Genomic DNA, 5,385 nt, shown 5'->3' on the forward strand with positions numbered 1-5,385 from the left:
GAAAGAAAGAGAAAAAAATGAAAAAAGGGAGGAGGAAGAGGAGGGAGGAAAAGAAAGAGGAAGGAGGAGAGGAAGAAACCGAAGATAAGAGGAGAGAGAGAGATGGAGGGTCTTAAAATCCCAATGGTCATGGTGGTGTAGGCCTGTGATCCAGGCACTTTGGAGGTTGAAGTAGGAGGATCAGGAGATTGAGGCTAGTGTGCACAAAATAATACAAGCCTATGTCAAGATAAACAATAGATTCTGTAGTATTTGCCTCTGGAACAAACATATTAGTTTATATCTTCATTAGCAGCTATTGGAAGATGTCATTTCTCCACATCTGTTGACACAGCAGGTTTTATTCTTATATGTGTGTGTGTTCCTGGGAGCTGAACCCCGAATTCTATAAATGCTCACCAAGTGCCTTACCCAGGACCCTACACATGCTCAGTGTTTTCTCTCCTCAGGACTCTGCACATGCCCAGTATCTGCTCTACCCAGTTCCCTTAGACATGCTCAGTTGCTCTTCCCACAGTCCATTCTTCAGTCCATATGGCTTCAGGGTTTGTAGTCTAAGCAAAGCTCAAGTCACATTTTAAACTTGAAATTTGTTCAATCACTAGTGAGGAATGAGTGCCACATATTTACTGTTGATTTGTGTTTCTTATTTCTTAAGTTGCCTCATGATTTTTGGTATGTGAGTTCTTATTTTTTTAATTTTTTGTGTATGAGTGTTTGTCTACATTTATATATAACAGGTGCCTGTCTGGTACCAATGGAAGCCATAAGAGGGTGTTGGATTCCCTAAACTGAAGTTATGGATGGTGTGAGTACCATGTGTGTGCTGAGAACTGAACCCATGTTTTCTCGTAGAGCAGTAAGTGTTTTGTAGTGCTGAGCCATCTTCCCAAGCTATACACTTCCCTTTGTAGCTGATATTTTGCTGTTGACTTGGGATCATCATTATTTGAGATATTCTTTATTATGTGTGTTGCAACAATTTCTAAATTTTTGTTTTATTTGTATTTATTTTGTTGTGTGTGCGTGCATGTGTGTGTGTGTGTGAGAGAGAGAGAGACAGACACACACAGAGACAGAGGGAGAGAGAGAGAGCGAGAAAGCAAGAGAGTGTGTAATCATGATTGTGAATGCAGGGTGCCTGTGTAGTGCAGGGTGTTGGTTCTTGCCATCCACCTTGTTTGAGAATGGGTATCTTTGTTTATTCTGCTGTATACACCAGGCTAGCTGGCCTGTGAGTTTCCAGGGTTTCTCCTGTCTCTCCTCCCATCCCCCCTGCAGAATCGCTGGAATTACATGTGCTTATCATACACATCTGTATTTAAAAGGTACTAAGTAAAATATAATTATATAATTTTCTTTTCTTCCTCCAACCCCTTGCAATGCTCCCTACTTAATTTCTCTCAAATTACTGGCATATATATTCAATTTTATAGTGTATATATGAAATATATATATATAATTATATGTGTGTATGTGTACATATACACACCAGCAAGCTTATACTCACACATGTGTATAAATGCATAAATATGTAAATATAACTTGCTGAGAGTCCATTTCGAGGCTGACCACTTGATATTGAAAAACCAATTAGGAGCCTCATCACTGGGAGAGGCTAATTCTCTCTCAGCAATCATTAGCTGCCTAAAGTTCTTTGTCTGGAGTGGGGCCCTGTGAGACTTCCCCCTTCCCAGTGAGCATGACTGTTGGTGCTGTCATTGTTTCATTGTCTGGCAGTCACATTGTTGAGATATCACAGTTCAAACGTTCCTGTCATTTCTAGGAAATGACACAGCAGGTTTCTTGGTCCTCTGGCTCTTTTTTTTTTAAATTCTTCTCTCATATATTACATCTCAACGCAATTGCCCCTCTCTCTACTCATTTAAGTTCTCCTGCCCATTTCTCCTCTCCCACAGATCCACACCTCCATTTCCTTTCAGAAAAGATCAGACTTCCCAAGGACATCAACTAAGCACAGCTTAGCAAGTTACAATAAGACTAGACACACATCCCAATAATATCAAGGCTGGATGAGGCAACTCAGTGGGAGGAAAATGTTCTCAAGAGCAGGCAAAAGAGTCAGAGACACCCCCACTCCCACTGTTAGGAATCCCACAAGAACACCAGACTACACAACCATAACATATATGCAAGGGACCTAGTTCAGACCATCCAGGCTCCTTGATTGTTGCTTCAGTCTCTGTGAGCCTCTACATGTCCTGCTTATTTGATTCTGTGGGCCATGTTCTCATGATGCCTTGACCTCTCTGGCTCCTATGATCCTTCCTTCCCCTTTTCTACAGGGTTTCCTGAGCTCCACCTAATGTTTGGCTATGAGTCTCTGCATCTGAACCCATTAGTTGACGGATGCCATTCCTCTGATGATGGACAAGGCACCAATCTATGAGTATTGCTTAATATCAATAGGAATCATTTTGTTGACTTTTTTTGCCAGTCATGTTTTGGTTCTATCCTAGTTCTCTGGGCTATCCAGTTTCTGGTTTCTGGCCAACCAGTCAGTGTCAGGCATGGGATTTCTCCCATGGTATAGGCCTCATGTTGGACCACAATTTCTGTGCCACCATGACTCTAGCATACCTTCTAGGTAGGGAAAATTGTAGGTTGAAGGTTTTGTGGCTAAGTTGATGCTCCAGTTCCAATTACTGGAAAGTTTAGCTGGTTACAGAAGATGCTTGTTCAGGCTCTGTATTCCCTATTACTAGGAGTCTTCACTAGGGTCAGGGAAGACTGTGAGAGCCAGAGGACCTTTGCTAATATTCTTTCCTTTTCATGTTCCTTCCACTTTCCCATGGTGCTCCCTAAGCTTTAGGTGCAGGAGTGTGCTGCACATGTATCTAGTAGGAGGGGGCTCCCTGTGATCACTTGATCTCTGTATTTTTACCAACTGTAATTTTCTGTAAATGGGGACTTACGTGCTGCAAAGAGAAACTTCTTTGATGACATGTTATAGCCACCCTTATTTGTCAATATAAGGAAAAGTATTTGGAATTCAATTAGAGATTATGCTGGTCTAGTAAAATGGTGGTGATAGGTTCTCCTCTAAGGTTACCATTAGCCCTGGGTAGTTGACTAGGTTTCCAGGACCAGGCAAAAGTCCCCTCCCATTGAGCAGGCCTTAAATTCAAGCAGAGAACTGTTGGTTACCACCAAGATATGAGTTGCCACTATTGCACCTCCAGTATCTTACAGGGTTGGTCATTGTTGTGTTTTTTTACATGTGTCCTGCAGATCTGAACTCAGGCACCCATGCTTGTGAGGGAAGCACTTTTACACACTGCCCATATGTTGGGAAATGCAAACATTTTTAAAGCTTATACAGTCACATTTTTTCCCCTAAATTTTAATGTTCAAATTTCCTCCTTATGAAAGATCACACAGGCTTATTTTATTCTGGGATTAAGAGTTTTTACTTTCTAAGACTCTGATTCACATGATTTTGAGTTTTTGGTATGACGTGATGGTTCCTCTTCCGTAGTTTTTTTGACTTTTTGGATTTCCCACGCACCATCATTTGCTCCCAAAGTTCTTCAGATCCCATCTGTGTTGGATCCTTGGAATGCATCCCCCCTTTCACCTCCAGCTTCCTCACCTTGGCCAAGAACTTACTATTTTTTGAACCACATTTACCACAACAGCCTTTCAATTTGTTTCTCTGATTCCAATCTTGGAGTTGTGAAATTCAGTCCCAGATGTTGCCACAGTAGGTTTTTAGACAGAGCTGCTGGGGTTTTTCCTGGAGAAATTTTGATTTGAGCAGAGTCATTTAAACTTCTCCTCTAATTATTCATGAAAAATACTAGCTGAATCCATTTAACTGCTCCATAGAGTGTAATTCTACCATTTTTTCTGAACTTTTCAAATTAAATTTAAACCTTAGAAAGACCCTGTTCTTCAGATGTGTAGAGTTTGATGCTCTCTTGCCTTGATTCTTCTGGCTTAACACACAAGGAAACACTGACCTAAAACAGCCCCAAGAGAATGAGACACTATAGTGATATTTTATTTACATTTTAGTAAATAAATCTTGCCTGATGATCAGAAGGTAAAACTAAGCCACTAGAGGCCAGGCAATTGTGTCTCATGTCAACAGAATCCTAAGTTTCAAATACCCATATTCTACAGTTCTTTGAAGTATTTAAATATTGTCTATCTATGCAGAATACAATCTCTATGCATCTAAAGAACCTGATATAAATACGTCCACAAACTCTACAGCTTACTTGATGGGCTGTCTGTCTTTTTAAGGGGGTGCAGCTTCATTGGTTCACAACCATTTATGGTGATGAAGACCTTGTCCTCTGTTGCCAGTGTCTACCCTGGAGGCAGGGCCAGTAGTTGCAGCTCCTGCCCCTGCCTCCCCACTTGGTGGCAGTGGTGGTGGCACTGGTGGTGGCACTGGTGGTGAGACCGCTCCTCCCCAGCATGGCATGGATGCCATCTCCTGTTCTTCTGGGACCAAGAAGAAGCCCCGGGAGCCAACATCCAATTATTCCATTTCACTGTTTCTTTCTACCATAAGATTGGGCTGGCATGGATATCACATCCTGTCTATCCTGAGTCCTGTAGGACTCCTAGGCCCAGAGTTTCCGACAACTCCCAGGGACTCAGAATAAGGGTAAGGACCTAATCAGACATTGACATCATTTGCTTCTCTAAAACAACTCAACCAGATTCTCAGGAGACCTAGCTGGAGCTGCCAGCTTTCTTAAAGATCAGAGTCTAATATGGTCCATTTCTTCAGCCATACTTTGCTGATCAAGGAAGACATGGGCTAGCTCCAACTCAGCAGGTGTTAAGTAGATGGGGATGATGGCCCAGGAACTTGTGATCTGTTTTCATCTCTCACAACTTTTTTTTTTTAGTCACAAACATATACTTCCTATACAATATCTTTCAAGACCACAAAGCCCCATCCCATCATGGAACAGACTCAAATCCAACGGCATCACTACCTAAAGCAGGAAGCATTGCCTAAATCCCTTTAGATGTGATGTTCAGAGTACAGTTCTCTTAGTCTGAAGACCTGTGAATTAAGGAGATTAGCAATCTGTCTCCCCCAAACTCAGGTAATATTTACTACAAAACAAAGATAGCCGCAATGGATACTTGAAAGGGGAAGATGGGCACAACAGTTACTCATCCACCGCAAATCTACAACCAAATCAGGAATATGAAACTGTTTGCTAGGTGTGGGCCCATATTACTCCCTGGTAATAATGGTTTTCTATGACTCTTAGTTTCTTGTTCTGGTATTTTTTTTCATCCCATGAGAAAAAAAAATTAATCATGCAAACAAATATTATTCTCAGCTTTTTCTTTTTGCTCCAAAGACCTCTTTTCCATTTTCATTAAAAAATTAGA

Source organism: Microtus ochrogaster, chromosome 8 (assembly GCF_000317375.1).
Source record: "Microtus ochrogaster isolate Prairie Vole_2 chromosome 8, MicOch1.0, whole genome shotgun sequence".
Taxonomy (NCBI): Eukaryota; Metazoa; Chordata; class Mammalia; order Rodentia; family Cricetidae; genus Microtus; species Microtus ochrogaster.